The sequence below is a fragment of the Lagopus muta genome, chromosome 22 (genome assembly GCF_023343835.1).
Source record: "Lagopus muta isolate bLagMut1 chromosome 22, bLagMut1 primary, whole genome shotgun sequence".
NCBI classification, from domain to species: Eukaryota; Metazoa; Chordata; class Aves; order Galliformes; family Phasianidae; genus Lagopus; species Lagopus muta.
In genome coordinates, this window is record NC_064454.1 from 1,580,054 (window position 1) to 1,601,047 (window position 20,994).

Sequence of the window (20,994 nt, forward strand, 5' to 3'; positions counted from 1 at the left end):
ATTGTTTTTAAATTGTTATCTGCAATCTTCCATCTGGTCTTCAGTGATGAGGGGGGAGAAGCTGTCAGCCTGTGTCCAGCTTGGCTTCTGCTCTTCTGTCCATGCAACGCTGCGTAAGGAGCCCAGGGCTGCAGCACTGAGGGAGAGAAGCAGAGCTGCAATGTGGCTGTGGAGGGAAACCTGGAAAAGGCAGGGCCCTGCCCCGAGAGCAGAGAAATAGGCATTACCTTCTCATTGTGCTTCACGTTGCTCCTTGGTACCCAGCACCACCATTCCCACTGCACTGAGGTGCTGCATTGCGCTGTGACTTCGTCCTCACAGGGAGATCCCAGGGACAGACAGGGGTGTTCCCACAGCTTGGCCCCTGCAGAAACAAAACAGGTTAGCTGGGCCTGCTCCCCAGCTGTCAGATCCCCCACTCTTTTTTACCTGTTTTAAGGAAAAAATGCAACCCTGTGACTGCTGAATGTGATTTCTTTTTCCTGTGTAGCCCAGTCCTGACCCCAGGAGAACACACTCCCAGTGAATGTAGTTAAATCTTTATCTGTAAATACATTATTTTTTTTTTTTTTTGTAAGACTCTCTATGAAATGGAAGTGCTCTAATAAACTGGGATATTTTATAATACGTGGTCTGGGTGGTTCTTCATGGGCTTCTGTGCAACCATTCCTCTTCTAGGAAATCTGCAGCACAGATCCTCCAACCCAAGCTCATTTCCCTGTGAACAGCTGTCCAAGGAGGAGGCTGAGCATCACAAATGGAAGTGCTCCAAAACCCTTTACCTCTTCTCCTTCTCAGCAACTGCATCAGGCTCTGACTTTGGGCAGCCTCAGGTCCCCAGCCCATTCCAGAGAGGCACAGCTCCTTTGTGCTGTACTGGAAGAGGTGCTGACACAGGCAGTGCTGCAAACAGCTTCCCGCCTGGAAACACAGAGACAGCACTGAGCTGCTGCAGTTTCTTCTGTAGCTGGCACAGGGACTGCTCTGTGTGCTCAGCTGCACTGCTTCCTACAGCCAGGAAAGCAAACCCTAAGGAAAAAGCAGAAAAGCTGAAAAAAAAAGAGGAAGAACCACACACAACCCAAAAGACACCACAAGGAAAAAGATAAATAAAACACCACAAGCCACCAACAGCTCACAACCAAACCGTTTCTCAAATCCAAAGTCCAGCCTGGACACAGGGTGCAGATGGATTTGTGCAGCACACAGCTGCTCTCTGTTCCTGCCAGCTTCTTTGTCTGGGGGACAGAAGGATTTTAACTGCTTTATAGTCTCACCAGAGCGCTGCAGAGGCAGATGTGGCTGGCAAGGTGATGCATTGGCCAGGGTGTGCCAGAAGCACAGCTGCTAGGGCTCGCAGGGGAGGGCCTGTGCTTCACTTCTCCCTACAAAGAGACAAAGAAACGTCTTTGTATCTGAGCTTACACAATGCTGCAACAACGTACAAGCCTTTACTCTGGGCAGTCACAGCCCTGGGTCTGTGACACAACACTCACACATGGGCAGGCTGGGCTGTGTGCCAGGGTGACCCCACAGCTGCAGCACTTTGTTCTGGCCACGCTCTCAGCATTTGGAGGAGAGACACTCAGACTGGAGCAGAACAAGCAGGGTGCAGTGCATGAAGCTGCTCCCCAACCTGAAGGATGGACGCTTGCAGGACTGGAGAGCAAGGACTGGCTGTAGTCACATTACAGCTCATGCACACGAGTAGGGAAGCAGCAGGCAGCTGCACACAGCTTGCTGCTGTGCTCTTCCTGAGCCCGGCCTGGCTCAGCACCTCTTGTTTTCCCAGAAGATGCAAGGAAGCTGCCATAAGCCCAGCTCACATCTCCAAAGCTGCTGGGGTGCTCACACAGCCCTCTGTGGGAGCTTGAGCTGCCCAGAGGTCTCCCCTCTCCCCACATCCACTCCTGTGGTTCCTGCAGGTTTTCCTACCTCTGTGCAGACCCTCTGTCCAGTCCTGCTGCTGGATGGGCTCCTGGTCTGGTGCAGGCAAATCCTCTCTTGGTTTTCTCACTAGAACAGAACCAGGAGGGAAAAGTCAGTCATCCACGCTCCAAAGCCGCTGCTCCCCACCTCCCAACCCAGCTCATGCTGACGGGCTCAGCCCTGTGGTGACAGGCTCTTTGCTGAGCAGGCAGGAAGAAAGCTGTTTTCCGAATCCCCCTCATCAGCACGAGAACAGAAACCTGCCCTGGGGCTACAGCTGCCTTTCCGGCTGCAGGGTTTCCACCTGCAGCACTGGGAGATGCCTGCCACAACTGCAGCAGTTTAACAGCTGCAGCACACTGCACATGTGGGTACAAATGGGCACAGCTGCACCCCTGAATTCCTGCAGGAGGTAAGGGAGGACGATGATCAGAAAAATGGCCCTAGGATTTAGAGCTTTGTGCTACTTTGCAAGGCTGGAATGGGCCGGCCAGAGTCCTCTGCCCATCATCCCCCACCAGCTCGGGAGGCACAGCTCTTCTTCATGCAGTCAGACAAGTAACCTAGCTTCAAAAACAAGAGAAGATCAAATACCTGTCAGCACCCACCCAGACTGCAGGCTGCTACTGAATCTGCAGAGTAGATCGAAGTCCTCTAGACCAGCAGCACTCAAACTACTGCAACAGGCAAGAAACAAACAGCATCAGAGAGCTGGAGACCCACCAGCCCTGCCTCACCCAGGAGCAGGTGGGCTCAGCCTTACCTCCAGGCAGCACAAATGAGTGCTCGCTCCCAGCTATCCCCAAGACAGGCTTTGCACTAAGCATCATCTGCCCTGAATTACTGGGGAAAGAGAAGGAAGGTTTCTTAAAAGCCTTTTTGGCTCAAGCATTGATTTCATCCTTGCTTTTGCCAGCACGTTTCCTTCATGCCCCAAACATACATGTAACCAGAAACTAACTGCCAGCAAAGGGCTGCATTCACTTCTTTGTGAGCCTGCCTCTAATGGAAAGCTCCTTTCTCCCACCATTGTGAGCTCCCAGTGCCATCCACACCAGAAGGGGTGATTGAAAACCCTGGATAACATCATCTGATACACAAAGGAGACGAGCAGGGGAAAAACACACCACACTGATCCTTGCTTTGGATGTGCATTTACTGTGCCTACAACTCGAGATGAGTTGTGTTTGCACTGCAGTCTTGAGGGTTTGGCAACGCAGAGCTTGGAGTAGTTGGGACAAGAGCTGCAAACATTAATGGGTGGCTGAGCTATGGCTCCAGCATCACCTTCACCCTTGGCAGAGAAAGGCCAGCACCCTTAAGCCTGCCTCCAGGGTTCAATAACCCGGGTCAGAGTATTGTGCAGACAAAAGGAAGGAAGCAGCATAGAACTGCCCTACCCCAAAGCTTTGCAAGCACTTGCTGCTTTGGAGCTGCATGATTACTGCTTTGCTTCCCTCCTTGCCCAGCTTCTGTGCTCACACCTCCTGCAGCCTGGTGAGTGCCAACACTGGGCTGCAACTCCCTAAGCTACATCAAGCTTAGAAGCCTCTATCAGGACTGGAGACCTACAGGCTTGGGACTCCAGTGATGAGACAGACAATTAATTCCCTAAATACCCCCCCTCCTTCCCCCTCCATTCCCTACAGCCTCACACGAGAGCACAGCAATCTTTCCCCTCACGTGCTTTCTTCCCTGCTGCTATTGCTGGCTTCTTGCAGCCCATTAAAGCAAGCCAAGGAGGAGTGCCAAGAGCAGGATTTCAGCAAGAGACAAAGCCTGCAGTAAGAGATCAGCCCTGGGGAAACTGTGAGGCATGCAATGGGGGGTGGAGGGGCTACCAGAGGCCTGGATGCACCCAGAACAAGCAGGTCCTATGCAGTACTAAAAGCTGTCAGAGAAACCAAGGAAATCCCAGCCAAGACTCCCATAGCATCAGAACAACATGAAAATAAAGTCACACAATGAGCTGGCCTACCAGATGCCCTCTGTGCCCTAAGGCAAACAATACAGGACTACTCAGAGCTCAGCTCCTGCTCCTACAGAAGCCATTTCTTCATGAAGAAAAGAATAAATGAATAAAAAAAGCACGATTAAACCAAGCTGTGCCCTGGAGCTCAGACCCCACTAGATGTCCCTCTCAGCCAAGGTACAAATGCTCCTGGATCATCACCAGGAGGAGGACGAGAGAAATCCAAAGGCCAAAGGGGAGGGAGCCAAGGGGAACAAGTGCAGAGGAAAGGAAGGAGCAGGCAGGGAAGGGAAACAAGAGTAGGCAGCACCAGATGGAGAAGAGAGCTAAGCAGTCCATAGCAGCTGGCTTTGCCTGCAAGGTGCTAAAATGAGGTACTGTGGGGGGGAAAAGTGACCCATAGAGTCCCTGTGCTCGGGTTGGGCAGCTCAAGGAGTTTCCTCCAGCAGCTCACTTGATGTTTTTCCCAGCTCACCAGGCAGCTCCAAACCATTTCCCCTGGGCTGTTGTTCAAATGATTGCCTCCAAGTGGCAATGTGTCAGAGGAAACAGCCCTCCTGCTGCTCCACGTTAATAGAAACAAGCTGACAGAACCCAAAAGGTGCTTCATTTCAATGCAGGGTGCATCTGATGCAGTGGGATTTAGGTACTATTTGGAAAGAAGAATGGGCTCACACTGTCATCCTCTGCATGGCACAGCACAGCACTTAAACCTACCGCAGCCCAACAGCAGATCTGACACAACGTGCATCATCTAACACAAGCTAGAAGGTACATGAGCCCTGCTCTGAACCAAAGGAAAACACCCACACAACTTCTTGTAAAACCTATTTACACAGCCTGGCTGTTCCACGGGCACGCACAGCAAGAAGGCCATCCTTTAAGATGAATAACCTCAACCCACTCAGCAGAATTTCTGCTATACAGTTACTCACCTGTGGATGGCTGTAGCTTCACTGCATTTAACAAATACCTGGTCCTCCTCAGCTTCTGTGATCAGCAGCTCCAACCCAGCTGATGCTCCTGGACTGGGGCTCCTCAGATCACGGGTGCACTGGGCAGAATAGGTCTCACCTCCTGTAGCACAAGTGTGAGAGCAAGAGGAAGATACCTTTCATGCCCTCCAGCCTTTGGGGAACGTCAAGTGACACTGCTGACAGACGTGGCAGAAGCTACAGAGTTCATGGGAAGCGCCTGATGGAACACGCGCATCCCAGCTGCCTGGCACAGTTGGCAGCCATCTCAGGAGAGGGATCATCTCATCCCAGGGCCGAGACAGCAAACCAGGGACAGAGGTGAGCTGCCCAGATTTAGAAGCAGACTGACAGAAAGGCAAGAGCTGAATGCTCTGTGGGAGGGCTTTCCAGCAGCTGCCGCTCAAGACAGAGCAGACAGCAAACCTCCTGCACAGCAAACCAGAGCTCACACCTAATCTAATGCTACCCCTCTCAGAGCTCACAGTGGGAAATAAAAATGACAGCAGTTTTATAAATAAAAGAGCTCGCTGTCACCCACGGGGAACACGAGATGCTTTGGCAGAGGCAGGTCTTGCAGTCACCTTGTTTTCACTTCAGTCAGTCACTCTTCTGAGATGGCAGCTTGGGCTTCCTCCTAAAAGAGGGGTCACTTGCTGTATGCTGATGACCCTAAAAAACAAACAAAAACACCACCACCACATCAACCAGGAGTAGAGTCAGACGCCCATTTTGAAGCTGGACAATTCTGCTGGTCCAGGTCTACACATCTACCAAGGGAGGCAAGGAAGTGTGGTCCTTTCCACGCTAAGAGCACGGAGTTCTTTCCTCCTACTTTGCTCATCCCCAAAGAATTGCAATACCCTTAGCAAGAAGAAAGCACCAGTCCTTCAATTCTGCATGAGCATTAGATCAATCAGAAAAACAAACATGAGAAAACATAAACCTGAAGCCTTACAGTTCCAGACTGAGTTCTAGCATTGGCCAGCATAACTGATGAAGTTGATTTCTATCTACTAGCACTGAGCACGTACCAGGCCTACCTACCACAGAAGAGAAGACATCCACCCTATTTGACTTACAGCCTCACCCCAGAGGGCTTCTGATGGGACAGGGGAGGCAGGCCCCTCTGAACTGCCAGGTTCAGCATCCACAACACAGAAGATGGCTGCTCCTCCTTATCAATACAGCTGGCAGCTCAGAAGAAACAGAGAAGCCTCTACGAAACACGAGGGTCCACATTGCAGTTCAGTTGTTTCCATACCAAAAGCATTCACATTTTAGTGCAGGACCATTAAATCCACCTTGGGACCAGCCTTCCAAAATGAATGCTTTGTGTGGCAGATGTCAGCACTGCAAGGCTGTGCCTCAGAAGAGGTCTTCTGTAATCCTCATGGCAGCCCGGTCTCTTTGTGCAAACACTGTTGGCTACAGACACATGAAAAGGCTCAGAGCACAAAGCAGGAGACATTTTGTAAAGCCACGAGTGGACAGACAGCGCCTTTCAGAGAGAAGCATTATACCTAATGCAGCACTGCCCCTCCGAGCAACAGCATCCCGGGGTTCATTGGCACAGGTAAAATCTTTCACATCTGCTGCACTTACAGTAAGAGGGATGACAGCTTCTTTACGAATGCACAGAGCTTCCAAAGAAGAACAGCATGGAGGGTTGCCGTGGAGACTGCAGTAAGCAATGTGCTGCCAGATGACTGGGTCTCATACCACAGCAGGCATTTGCCAGAAGGGTGATCTCAGCAGTGTGTGCCGCATTATCAAATATTCCTTGATGGAAAGAGTGAGTCTGTGTAAGGATCGGGTGAATCAGGCTGCACGGAAGGTGGTTCTTTATGTTACCAATTAGTCATGTTCTTGGGCTTTGCCACCACTGCAAGTGGCACGGCTGCGGTTCTCAGAGCAGAGCAGCCTTTCTCTCCAAGGCCACAAAAAGCAGCAGGGCTGGCATGCAGCACTGGGCTGCAGGGGACCACAGACCCACCAGCTGCCCTCCGTTTCACCACAAGAGATGCAAGCACAAGATCATCCCTACCTCTGGTCAAACCACAGCAGGGAACGTGTTGAAGAGCCTTCTGCTCAGTTTGGGTAAAGCACGAAGCAGCCGCCCAGGTGGCTCCTGACAGAAAGCAAAGCTCCCCATCACACGATGTATTACACTACCACAGGCCTCTCAACCACTCCCAAGCATCCCCCCCACCCTTAACATTTCTGCCTTTATTACATTTTATTCTAGTCTTCTCCCTTGCACAACTACACATTAAATATTTACTTGCCCCTTCTCATACTGGCTCCAATTTGACAGTGCCTCCAAGGCCCAGTCCCACTCATCCTTCATGGAAGATGCTTTACCCCATCATAACTCATCTATTTAGCAGATGATATTTTAAGAACTACTTCAGCATTAGCTGAGCTACTGGTTACACAGCATTGGCAGCATGGGAGGATAAGCAAAGAAAGCAAACCATGGGAAAATCCTCAGCTTGCTAAGAAAAAGCAAGCTTCTTGACTAAGCGCTAGGCACAAGCAAAGCCAAAAGTAAAGAACAGCTATTGCCATATGTTCAGTTTGCCATTTAGTTCAACATTCCAAGGGTAATCTTTCCCATTTTCACCATTTGGAGATACGCTCACACGCTACAGAAGGTCCTTCCACAAACCAACAGGTCTTGGTGCTCAAACTACCAACTATCAACGCTTGCCAGTCTTTGAGACACTTGTCTCTATGTCATGAAGTTCTCCTATCCAAAGCCTTTTTGTTTCAGGACAAACATCAAAGTGACACCAAAAGAGTTAACCAGTTCTCCAAGATCACGATGAGCGTTAACCCACTTGTAGCTTTGTGCTCTCTTCCACTGTGGAATCTGGGAGAGGAACAGATCAGGTGGAAAACTAGGAAAACATTTCTCATAGTGAGAAATCCACCAGGCCTCCCAAGGGAAGCAAAAAAAAGCTCTGATGCTTGAGTCACTTAAAACTGGACCAAGTACAGGAAAAGTTAGTGGAAGGGAACAAGCCTTCCCTATTGTGGGGAAAATGGAGAAGTTGGATGACCTCAGATCTTTCCCATCTCCAGTTGTATGGTTCCAAGAGTGTGAAAGCAGTAGTTCACCCAGGTAAGTCGACGACTGGTTGTTGCTATCAACCTGCCATAGGATGAGCCAACCCAATCAACACAACTCATGCAACAGCAGTCAGGACCTGGACCACACTGAGCTTGAGGTGAGGAGCAGCTGCTAACAGGAGTAGAAGTGTCACATCTACAGGATGCAGATCTACAGCATCTACAGGAAAACCTACACTCTATGCAACAGTCAGGCACAGCAGCTGCTTTTGATGGGTGTTAATATTATATTGACTGGTTGAACCTCCAAGATGAAACACTTCAGACCAATATTATCTGACAATAAACTCACACTTCATATAGTGCAACTGTCAAGTTCAAGTGCTTTCAGACAGATCCTTTCAGTTACTCACAATGCCAATGGCTTCAGGAGAGCTAATAGTCAAAGAAAGACCCAGCAACACTGTACAGGATACTACTGGCTTTGCTGTTTAAGAGCCACCTGCTCCAGGAATAGCTACCTATTACCAGCTGGAGAGAGGAAGAAAACCCCACTGGGAAAAGTCCATTCCTTGATCATCATCAGCCTTTCACACACCTTGGAAAGGACTGGTGTCAATGCCTGGAAGATACTGCCTGGGCAGCCCAGTCATTTAATGGCAAACCCTGACAAGCACGAGTTAACTCTGACACGTGGTCCAGCCATCAGAGACCTGCGCTGACTGACCACAATACACCAGCAGATAAACTCCAAGGCATCAACTCTGAGTCTACCAGGATCTCTGTAAAGCAGCAATTACCCGTGCAAGGACACTTGCCCTTGACAGCAACTTGGCAGAGCAGTGAGGAGGGCTATTAGATTGCAATTCTAGCAGAGCGCCAGCTTGCTTGTTGAAACGTGGTATTTGCAGTATGATGAATTCTGATTTCAAGATAATTTATAGCCTCAGTAAATAAACAGGCTTATGGCTGTTTAAACACTGTTTAACAGTCGTATACAACAGCTCTGGGCAAGCACACTGAAGAACAGAACAGTTGTCTGAGCTGGGAAACAGACAGCAGCAGAAAGCAAGTGAAATCCAAAATACTTCCCATCAGAAATGAGCTGTTTCCTCTCTCAAAACCAAAACAACCTCTGGACGCAGTTCTTGCTCACCTTTCTCCTCATGTCTGTGCCAGAAGATCAAAACCTTTTGTAGAAGGCTATGTTATCCTGTCACCTTTCACGGGGTGCCTTTTGCACTGGCTGATCCCAAACGCTGTGCCTCAGCTCACACCAGTTTTGCTCGTCTGTTTGGGACACAGTAGAGATTGCAGTGACAACTTTTGGGTTTTCTAAAGTAGAACTGACAGACCTGGAAAGTTTGGAGATAGATTTAGAAAGCAAGTTAAGACACCTTTGAAACCAGGGTCATAGGGATCTACTTTTTGCTCTGTTACCTGGGATGTTTTGGACTGAAAGACATTTCTGCTCCTTTCCTACCCCTGTTTAATACACAAACATGCTTGCAGGGAAGTTGCATGAACCTGCAGCTCCAAGAACAAAAGAAATCATTAGGGGCTGGAAGCACCAACCTGGGAAAAAGAAGCCAAAAGGGAAATTACAGGGAAGAGCCACCCTACAGATGCTGAAATGCACCAACCCTCTGGACAGTGGAATTATTCTGGACAATGCAAGGGGCTGGATATTCCCTAAGAGTCATGGGATGAGAGGAAAAGGAAAATTTTAGCTGCCTACCAAGGGTTGCTCCCAAGAGGAAGGCTCAGATGAGTCTCTTCTTCCAGGGAAGGGACAGTACGTCCTCCCTGCAACCAGCTTATCACCCCACCGCAGCACACAGGAGATGCAGGAACAGCCCTGCCAGGAGCACAGAGGAGATGAACTCATTCCCTCCCCTGTGCTCTTGTTCCTATAGATCAAGCCACTCAGAATATTTATCCCATGTTTCGATTGTGCCTATGGGTCTACTTGGCTTGCTGCTCTGAATAAATTAAGAGCAAGGAAAGGGAAATTGCTGAACACAGCCAAGCCGTTGTACGGGGCCAGAAACCTTGCCACTCTTGGACAGCAAATTCCCACTCCAAGCAGTGATGTTACAAGGTCAGAGCAGGGAGCCATAGAATTTACTGGTGGGCTTGCTGGCACCTAGGCCAAGTACAGGGTCAGCAAGGCAAAGAGAGCTCAGCAGAAGGAAGCTAGAAAGGGGTTTCAGCCATACATTACACCATGGCTGAAGCACAGCATGAGGGAGAGGCAACAGGAACCACCAGAGCCAGGGATGAGCAAGAAGACAGTCCTGCCCATACAGGATGTGAATAGCCTCTGACATAAGGGTAGCTGAGTCTCTTGGATGAAAGACAGCTTACAAAGCCACCTGCCACTGCCTTATTGGAGCCTCAGGCAATCCTCTCAGGCCTCCATTTTCCTCTAAAGACAGGACAATAGTTCAGAACTGCCTCTGTAATGACAAAACACACAGGACATTACTGCTGCAGATGATCTCATACAGACATGAAGGCTTCACACCAGCAAACATATTTCACAGATAGCACAGCTTGCCAGCACTTACCTGAGGAACCAGTGCAGAGCTGGGGCAGCTCCCAGCCTCGTTCCCTCTGTAATTACTGTGTCTCACTCAAAACAACACAGCTCATGCTGTAAAGACTGCCAGGAACACTCATGCCTCTCTTCACCCTGCAGGAAGAGTTCACACATAGATGGAAGGAAAGTAGAGGCCTGATTCAATGGCTAAGTGATGTCTTGACCTAGAAAGTTGGCATCAGAGTCCAAAAGCTTGGATGTGAAGTTGATTTTCTAAAGAACTCAGAAGAGCTCAAGACGCAGCCTTTGCCATGCCTGTACATGTGCATCTACATCCGAGCCAACTGCAAGTCTTGTGCCTGCACTAACTTGGTACCAACTTAGCACTGGAGGATCTTGTCTCTTAGCTGAGTTCACTGTTACTACAGGGTGCCAGTTCATAACTGGTTTGTGTCCAGAAGTCTCTGAACACAGGCAAAATGAACATGCACCTACCTGCAGAATACCAGAGACATTCAGACTGGAGCAGGTCAGGTTCTGAGTGAAGTCAGGATCTACAGGGATACCACCTCAGTCTCTCAGATGTTAATTCCACACTACCCTGGAGCACTTTGCTTAGAGTGCTAGGAACCACGGCATCAAGCAGCAGCAAGTTACCTACAGTCACAGGACACAGGAGATGAAAACACAGCAAAGTTGAGGGTTGTTTGTTTGTTAAGTCGTAGGTCTGACCCAGAACATTGTCAGAACAGCTACCAGTTGGTTAGACAGTAGTAGGTGGCACACAGAGCACCTAGAGACCCCTGTCAGATATTTACAGAGAGGCTTAGCATACTTCCAAAATCTTTCCACCAGATCTAGTTTTGCTCACAGGCGTGGGTGTTACTGAGAATCACTGCTGCTGGGAAGAATTGTTCAGCAAACACACTTTGAACAGGATCCATACAGAAGAGGTTTGTATTTCCTGAATGGAAACGAAACCCCTTTATATAGGCTGGATTGGAGATTCAATGGCCAAACTGTTCCCTTCAGACCTTATTTTCTTTGGACCTCGAGCATACCCCACATGAGACATCTGGCAAAGGACTTACAGGATACAGTTTGCTTTGGCACTGGATGGGTTTGGAGCTCACAATGTTTAAATAGGATTTTATGAATTGAACAGTCTTGCTCTCTTCTGTAATGCTTCAAATTAAGGTTTCCACATGTGCCTTTAATAGAGATTCACTAAGACACTTATTGCACGTTAAATAAACATCACTCAGTGAAATAGAACACCCTCATTGAGGGATTAACAAACATACAATTCAGTCAGGCTGCTGCAGCTGTTAAACCTCAAATACAACTTCAATGTCATAATCAGTCATTTTATTAAGATAATAATTGCCCTGTTAATGCTAATTAAATGACTAATGCCCTCACAGTCCTGTGATGCTGTTCACTGATAACCCCTGAAATAGATGCAGCAGCCCACTCCCTCCCCATCTTCGAGACAGTTCAGGTTAATTAGCAACTCTGGACTCTCCTGTTCACTGCCTGCTACTCCAAATAAACTTCCAGAGAAAAATCAGAGCTGTGATCTGTTTCCTTGGAGAAGGAGGAAGGCATAAAAACCAAACAAACAAAAACCACCAAACATTTGGGTTTTGTTCCTCTCTCTTCCTGAGAGGAGATGGCAAGTTAGTCAAGCCAAATGGCTTGTTTTTAACCAGGTAAGCAGAGTAGAGGAATAAATACCAGCCAAAATCATCGGCTATAGTGCCAGTAAGGTAGAAAGGGATCACTGCCCTAACCACAAGGCCCACATACATACCTGTGTCCTGCCAAGAACACCTCATTGGGACCTTACTCACAGAGCTGGGGAAGCCCAGACAACCTGCTGGTCCAAGACCATGCTCAGATGCTCAACAGAGGATGCCAATTCACAGCCTGTACCTCCCAGCACAACACTGCAACCCCAGCTCCTTCCCCAGGACTGTCTCAAGCTATGCAGACACCCAGCTCTGTGCTCAGTACATTGGACACAGCTGTTCAGCCCCCACAGCCTAGAAGCTCGTGCAGCAGTTGAGACCAGACTCCACTGCCCAGTGGTTCAGCCTGACCATCCATCATGAGATGGACCAGATGTTCCAGCAATGGGCTACAGCAGGGCTCAGCAGCAGCCATGGAGCCTGCAGCCAAGGCAATGTTGTAACACTTGGCTGCCTATGCAGAGAGATTCCCTACCCCTCGTTCCCAGATTTTAGGAATGATTATTACTTTAAAAGTTTAAAATAAAGAAGGGGAAAGAGGATTCCTTGGGTCTTCATCATTTTAATTGGACGAATATCTTCCATAAATGGTAAATGTAGCTGACCTCATAAAAAAAAAAAAAAAGCAGAGAGGAGCAAGTTACCACTTGCCATGTGATAGTAACCTTTCTTGTAGCTCACGGATTCAAGTTACTAGCACAGGCAGGCTTCCATTTGTTAGACCATAAAATAACACACTGCCAAGCCCTATAATGGACTGCAGATTTAGATATTGATTAATTGTTAAACTATCTCTGCAATGTACTATGTTAAAAGGGAAATGACCTCATGTTTCCTTTGAGACTCCTCACCTTCCTCCTACTCCAAGAATTTCTGCAGCATGGCTTGCTGCTGTCCTTGCCATCCCCTTGTTGCGTGGAGCTCCATCACAGTTCACACAGGTCCTTTGGAACATGTTCATCTTACACTGAAGCTTCTTCTTGTGGTATTCAGGAAGGGGAGGGAAAAAAAACAACAAAAAAAGGGATCAGATTCAAGCAGAAAAACCCACAGCAAGAACATAAGGAAGAACAGGAAGAACATAGCCCAAGATGCTTGAGATGTGCAGGCACACAAGTGTCACAAGAGCATGCCAAAGCAGATATGTCTAATATTCAGGGATCAGAGCAACATCTCAACGGGAGAGAAACACTGAATCCTGCTCCAAGCCTGAGGCTCCAGAGAAGACAAGTGGCAGGAGGGGAGGCCAGTAACCATGACAACCTTTCCTTTTTTGGTACCAGACAACAGAGATGACTCCTGTCAACACAGGCCCTATAGCCACTGTCTTCATTTCCCTTTTCTCAGGAGGGCCCTCCATCAGCAGAGCTACACTGCAATGTAACACAGCTTCCCCAGGCTTCAGAAAGGCTTCCCCTTCATTCAGAGGCCACAAAATGAACACCAGTAGATCCTGGGCAGCCATCGCCTTCCATTTTCCTGCCAAAAGCAGAAGATAACAAACAGAAAAGACATGTGAAAAATAACACGTGTGCTAAGAGACAGAAGTTAAATAAATCCACCATTTCATGGCACAGTTTCACCCATCTAGAACAGCCAAAGCAATTCTGAAACACGCCACTTAATTCTCGTTGTTATTCACTGTGCACATCAGGTAAGCAGCTTCCACCTCCACTGGGCAACCTCATCACTGACTTTTTTATGATCTATGCACAGCACATAAGGTTAGGAATGAAATTAAAACTACTCAGATCCCAGCTCTTACACAAACATGGCACAGGACAAGGCAGCACCCTCCCAACACACCTCCCAGGCATCTTAAGCAGCACATGCAGAAGTAGATTCTTTCTCCTGCCTTCCACTGAAGCTTCCCAGCACTTAAAGCACTTTTTGATTGCGTTGTTTTCCCAGCACATCCACCCAGCTACAAAACAGAGATGTTCCAATAAAAGCAGTGGTACCTCAAGGCAGCTATTTGTTGATATGGTCTTTTTCCACTTGGGCTGGAGAAGAGGGTTTCTAGATCTTTGGTCTCCTAGGAAGGGCTCTAGCAGCTGGTTGAGCTACAAATGGAAATCAAGCAGTTGAGGGTGAAGGGGCGACAAACCCCACATTAGCTTTGCAGCTTTCTTGGATCTTTGCTCCAGCTCAGAGTTTTCATATATAACATTTACTTTATCAAAGTGATTTCCAAAGCCTGCAACACATGCACCCTTACCTTGTCTCCCAGCAGAGAATTAATTCCTTAATTCTCAAGCACCTACTGTCCAGAGGGCAATTGAATAAAAACAACAGCCCTACCTCCCCACCCCAGTTCAAATAACATTTGTACTTCAACATTATGCTGTATTACTCACTTTCCACTGTAGTTTTCCTGCACGTTTCCAACCGTAGATTCCTGAAAGCAACAGTTCAATCTCCTGGATCTGACGTAGAGAAGTTCCAGCTAGAGCCTCCAGCACCCACCTACAAAAACACATTCCTGTTTAATCTCACTGCTGTGCTTTAGAATTTTTACTAATTTCTCCCCTAAATCCCTCTGTACCCCAGAAACAGCAATGGAAACTCACCAAGTGAAAAAGCCACAGGCAGCTCTGCAGTAATGAGCAGTATTTATGCAGCACCTGGTGCCCACATTCAGCCTATCAGGCTGATTAGGTAAGAACTTACCTCCTCCTGAACCGAGCCTGGCTGAGAGGACAGCAAAAAAACCCCAAACAAAACAGCACACAAGAGCCCATGTTTCCCTAGTTAGAGGTTCAGTTTTCTTGAGGATCTGCTTTTCAGGTCTGTGGTTCCTATGTGCAATCCACATAGCCTAAAGAGAAACTCAGCGCTACAAGGAGCACCAGGACTGTTTCAGATGTCAGTGCCTATGGCTGCTGTGTTGATGTTTGAGGGAACAAATGTGCCTGGTGAGGCAGGGAGGTTAACATAACTCTGTCACTGTTCAATGCTACGAAAAGCATTAAGGTTCAAGGAGTGAATACAGAGATCTGTGGCGAGCACACAAAAACCTTATTTGGAAATGTGCAGATTTAAACATACAAAAGAATAAGAATGGAAACAAAATGTACAGAATTTCAAAGCTGACATCAGACGAGCTCTGCAGGACGACCTTTTAATTAAACCATATTAAAGGCCCCTTTTCAGAAAAAAAAGCACAGGGCTTTAAAGCTGTCCTCTTCTTTAAACTATTTCGTAAAGGAACTCTTCTCACGTGGGAGATGAATGAGGATTGAGCCTTGGGTTGAAGAACAGGGTGAGTTTGAGGATGGGTAGCGCCCTGCCTGTGGAAGCCCATCAGAAATGGAGAGGAAGATGATGGTAGTAAAGTGAGGAAACGTGGCTTCCAAGTGAGGGTTGCAGAAGAAGGTGGCAAGTGAGTCAGTCTCGCTTCATCAGATGCTGTCTGAGCCACTTCTGGCCTGGGAGATCACCTGGCTGATCCAGTCAAACCTCTTTCTTTCTCCATGAAATGAACATCACTCAAAGCCGAGGAAACTGGGGGGAGAGCTCAGGGCAACCTTTAGCACAGCCAGCCAAAGGCGTACAACAGGTCTGCTTTAACCCTGGGGCTTCGCAGGGGGTTTATGTCTGGAGAGCAGATGCACACATGTGGACTGGGAGATGGGGAGGAAGGAGAGAGAAGATGTGTCAGGGACAGGTAAGTGGAAAGTCCGAGTGACTGCAGCTCAGAGCTGCACTTTGAGCTCGTGACTGCGAGCTTCTCTGCCAAGTTTTGCAATTCATCAGGTAGGAAGGTGCTGTGTGAGCACAGGGTTATAACATTACCTGGGAGCGTTTCACCTGCCAAAAAAACAAAGCAGAAAGTAAAATTTCAAAAGAACTCACAAAAAGAATCGAACAATCAGGAATAAACTCCGCTGGACCAAATTAGGGAATGAATTCTCCTAATTACCACAAGATGCTCCCAAAGTCTGACAGTATCTCTCGGAGCAGATGTGTTCAAATAATATTTCCTCAGCCTCCAGCCTGCGTGGGCAGATTCCAGAACCAGCCACTAATGTTAAAAAGTACCTAATAAGCATCAACATTAAGAAACTGCCTTGGCTTTTGGTGCTTGCTTTTTTCCCATCCTCCAGGCCAAGCTGCAAACACTTTATTGGTATTATTCACATCAGAAAGCATTTGATTAAATAAAACAAACCACTAAATTCTGGATCCATGAAAGCAATTGCTAGAAAGGAAGGACTGGAGTCCTTGCAGTTCTTATGCAGACAAAGGAGCAAAGGAGCAAGTCTTAGTTTTTACTAACAGTGACAGCAAACACTGCCTGCCTCTCTGGAAAGGTTTTCTTTAGGGATGAAGAATTATACACACTTGCACACAGATCCCAGGCAGGTTCACTCATTTCCCACGTGATGAGCTGCAGCAGAAATGCTGTATGGTGACAGAGGTTCTTGGAGTGCTGTCTTTGCTGCACAACGGCAACTTTGCAGCTGCAGAAAAGCATCAGATAAAATCATGCCAAGTTTTTCTCCCTTGTGCTTTCTGTGCTGCTTTGGGTTACAGCTAACTGAGGAAGAAGCAACACGAGTCTTGCAGGCTCTTTTGATCTTTGCCCTTTGTGATGCAGTGACAAGAAAAGCGAAGAGTCGGGCCATGCCTGAACAGATATGGCGTGTGTAGAGAAGATGGAAAATGTCTTCAGAAAATTTGCCTCATCTCTGGTAGCCACCTGACCTCTTAGGATGCTTCGCATGGCCCTTGCAGGGCTGCATGAGGACAAAGATGAGATGGCTTCTTGGAAGAGCTAGGAATTAAGAAATGCTACTTAAAAGCTTGCCAATTTATTCTTCAGAAGGTCCCTGCAGCATCACACTGACAGCAGGTATCTTTCCTGCTTGTTGAGAGCTCAGTTTCAAAATTCAAGATCTCGTCCTCCTCACAGCCCCCTCTCTACCCCCACTCTGCATTCTCATTTCTGAATGAGCTCCAAGGTTGATTTCCTGCATGTTTGAATAGGACCAGCTTGACACAGCCTGCCTTGGGATGAAATCACCAACTTGGCTTGCCTTCCATCTGAAAAACAAATCCTTCTGCAGGGCTTTCATCTAGAAAAAGGACAAGGATTCTGAAACGCAGGCAGGCCTCTGCCAAGTTCCTGTGAACCAGTGCCTGAGCTAAGCTTATGTTTGCTGTGTATTTAGCTTAGCTTTAATAAACTGAGAATTTACACTAAAAAAATAATGCACGAACCTCCTCCTGTTTGCTTTTGAAATAAAGAATCACAAATACAGGTAAGAGAGATGTGGAGGATACGGAGTGCTTACAGAAACTGTTTCCACAGATGAAATCAAGCATGTGGAAATCACACACAGTGTGAGCAAAGACGAGGGAGAGCACAGAGAAAGGAAAACTAGGACAGCAGCATCAAATGGTGGGTGTTCTAACATCACTCCTTCCTTTCCTTTGACTTCTTCTGTGACCAGATCTTAAAAGGTACCTGATGGGAAGAACATCTTTAGGGATCTCTGGTCTTCAGCTTTACTATTAACTCTGCAAGAAAATGGTGATAATAATGCAAATTTATGGTATGCAAGCAGTGTCGTGGCAATGGCTGGATGGTAAATGGGTATAAGGGGTGAACAGTGAGCAAGTGAGGGAACAGAGGGCAGCCAACCAAGGGCAAGTTCCAAACCCAGAAGGAGGTGCAACAGCACATGCTGAGAGCCTGCTGAGGGCTGTGGTTCTTGCACTGGGGCAGGGTTGCTTCAATGGCAGTCCCCAAATATGACCAAAAAATCTAGCTAGTGATGGTTGAGAGAACATCCTAAATGAGTGAGATGGCAACATAGTAAGGTACCCAAATGTAGTACTACAACTGTACCAGGTTGCAAAGGTGTTTACTGGGCACATGCAAGCAGCTACAGACAAGGCTAGGTTGCATATCTATTCTGCAGGAGCTTGTATTAATTCTTGCTAACACTTCCACTCGTTGGCCATCTAGGGTCTGAGAACCACCATATGGTTATCATTGGTACCGGAGAAGCACGTGGCCAGGACATGTGCAACTCACATTTTCCTCTGGACCACACTCAGCCTGCACTTGTTTATTGTGGGGGTGAGACTGGAAAAATCATTGACTCACTGTCAGGAACAAAATATTTAAAACCTTGAGTTGAAAATGAGTCTTTTAACCAAGTTTTTTTGCTGGTGTATAGGAAAGAGAACACATATTGAGCAGGAAAGTTTGAGGGCTGCACAAGTGGTTAAGATACAGTGCAGGGACATAGCATCGCTCTGGCCAATGTCAAGTTTCTACTCCAACCTTGCTCTAAGCTATACCTGGTTGAACCCCCACAGAAAGATAACCACACTATCTCTGTTCCTCAAGTTTTAGATATCACTGCACCTTGCAATGTTTCCATCCAAAATGATCTGACCACATATGGACCCATCTGCAAGGATGTTATGACGCAGGCAGACCAAGACTGCACTCTGGCCCATACTGGCCCTAGAATACAATGTGATGTGACAGAGGGGGAGTAAAGGTTTAATGTGGAATTCAGTGCATTTCAGGTGCAATACCCAGCTCTGCCATGCACTTTGTGGAAGTCATTTTGGAGGCTTGGTGCCACAGCCTATGTTACTGGGTCAAAGCTTGCAGTGCACATGTGGTTCTAACACCACATTGTTTATGATTTACAATAGAAAAAAAAATAAGTCTGTAGAAAAATTGAAGACATTGAATGGCTGCAGGCAAAAAGTTCTCAAATGTGTGCAGTGCTACCCTCTGTTCCATTGCACAGCTGAACTCAACAGCTGCACTCGAGTCTGCTTCAGTGATGCTGCCTGAAACGCATTCATCTACCCACAAAGCTCCTGCAGATCTAAGGAGGCTCTGCTGGGTCTAAGATCTGAGCCAAGCTTAAGCCTGGATTCTGTGGCATCCAGTTCCATTTGCCACGATGGTTTCTGCCAAGCTCGCCTGACCACGGGAAAAGCTTCCAGTTCTAATTCTCAGCTCTGTTCTCTTGCCTCTTTCCATTCTTCCTCTCTCTTTCTGCTGCCGGAAAACACACGAACAATGGAGATTAGCCAGAGCTCAAAGGCCTTTCAAGTGTTTTCCAAAAAGCATGAAACCTCTGCTTCTATTCCTTGCTGACGTCATGCAAAGCCAGCTCACCCCCCTCCCCACACTCTCAAACATCTGAGAACAGTGAGTGCCTCACATCATTGAAGGGGTTCCTGTCCTCAAATCTAACAAACAATAAGACAACTGAACATCTGGAGGGAACAGATGCTTCTTGCATCTCTAGAGAATATGTTTCCATGTGTACTTTATGCTACCCAGGGCTGTGTGCTTATGAAGAAGAGGAATATGGGTTCCTTGGCAGAGCAGCACCCACCAGCCATGAATCAGAGTTGCTCAGTGCACAGATATGTAGCTGTAGAAATGTAGCTGGTGGCACACTGCAATGAACAGTGACAGACTGAACTTTGCTGTTCACCTGATGACACCAAACTGTACTGCAAAGACAGGCAGACCTTCACAGCACATTTGAATCAGACAGATCCAGGAATAGGTGGGGGTAAACTGCTAGCTGAAGGCTGTAAAAACAGGCATGTACAAAATTAGTGGGCTAACTGCTCCACAGCTGACTATTGAGAAATTATTCCATTTCAACTCATAGTAGGGCTCTCAGGAGAATGGGCTTGCTTGGTTCAGCCTGTGCAACCTCCTTCCAGAAAGAACAGTGCAGGTTTTCAAGCAAAAAAACCCCAGGGATTAATTAAAACCACAGTCATTAACTACAGAAGAGCCACCTCTGGGTTCTTGACCAAAATCACTATAGGGGCAGAAGCCTCGTCTCCTCTTGCAGACCAAGCACAGAAAGGAAGAAAGTAAATCTGTTTTTCAGCTATGACATCTGCACACCCTGCTCAGATATCAGATTTTCACTGCCTGGCACCCAAGGAAGCCAGAGATGAGCAGCAGCACAGACCAGTGGAGGCTGCCAAGTCAAGGTTCCATGGGAAGGGCACTTTGAAGATTGGTCATGTACTATTTTTGCAGCCCAGCCCTGTGTGTTTATTATGCCAACTGCTAAATAAACTTCAGTCAGACCCTCAGCAGTCTCACCTTAGGAAACAGATGAGTGAGATCATACCTGCTGAGTGAGAAAGGGAAGATCTGTGCTGAGAAAGTCCCACCTACCAACAACAGGGAAGGCAGACGAGGATGGTGAAGCTGCCACAGTTCTAGTCCATACTCAGCCAAGACAAGCCCTAGAACTCCAAACTCATGGAACTTTATAGTTCAAATCCACAAGATATTAGTTTAGTTCAGTCACTTCCAATATGGTCGCTAAGCTGCCAAGCAGCAGCATAGGGAGTTACATAGAAATAATCCTAGCCTGAGCTTCTTGTGGCATCATAAATTGCCTGTGTCGTCAGTCAGCAGAAATTTGAGATGAAATTCTTTCCTTTGCAGTTGATTATTTCCAAGACTTTGCAGAACTGGTGAAAGGTGCCGAATCGACAGCCCTGAATGCCTTTCCATTTGTCCACAGAGACAGGCAGAAATAAGCTGGTAATCAGAACTTAAAGCTGCTCCGCCAATGTACTGCAAAGCTTTTGCTTGAGTTGGGCTACTCTTCTTTCTTACTGGTCCGCACCATTGCATGCCCTGGAAAAATCACAACCTCAAACTTCTACAGCTCATTCACAGGGCCAAACCCAACGAGAATTTTACCCCATGTGTCTGGCAGCCCTCTAAGGGTG

At 47.5% G+C, this 20,994-nt stretch overlaps 1 long non-coding RNA gene across 1 annotated transcript in view; it reads right to left on the reverse strand.

The window, feature by feature from the left end:
- Positions 1–24: 24 nt before the first annotated feature.
- The window catches only part of LOC125703587 (uncharacterized), a 29,536-nt gene continuing 8,566 nt past the window's right edge, over positions 25–20,994 (reverse strand). Inside the window, exons 2-14 of the long non-coding RNA XR_007380904.1 lie at positions 14,601–14,709; positions 14,205–14,306; positions 13,095–13,722; positions 10,988–11,149; positions 10,521–10,645; positions 9,391–10,409; positions 9,107–9,305; positions 6,923–7,006; positions 5,460–6,657; positions 2,538–4,978; positions 1,936–2,016; positions 783–1,385; positions 25–364 (exon numbers count right to left, since the gene is read on the reverse strand). This is a non-coding gene — a long non-coding RNA (uncharacterized LOC125703587). The remainder of the gene's footprint in view (positions 365–782; positions 1,386–1,935; positions 2,017–2,537; positions 4,979–5,459; positions 6,658–6,922; positions 7,007–9,106; positions 9,306–9,390; positions 10,410–10,520; positions 10,646–10,987; positions 11,150–13,094; positions 13,723–14,204; positions 14,307–14,600; positions 14,710–20,994) is intronic.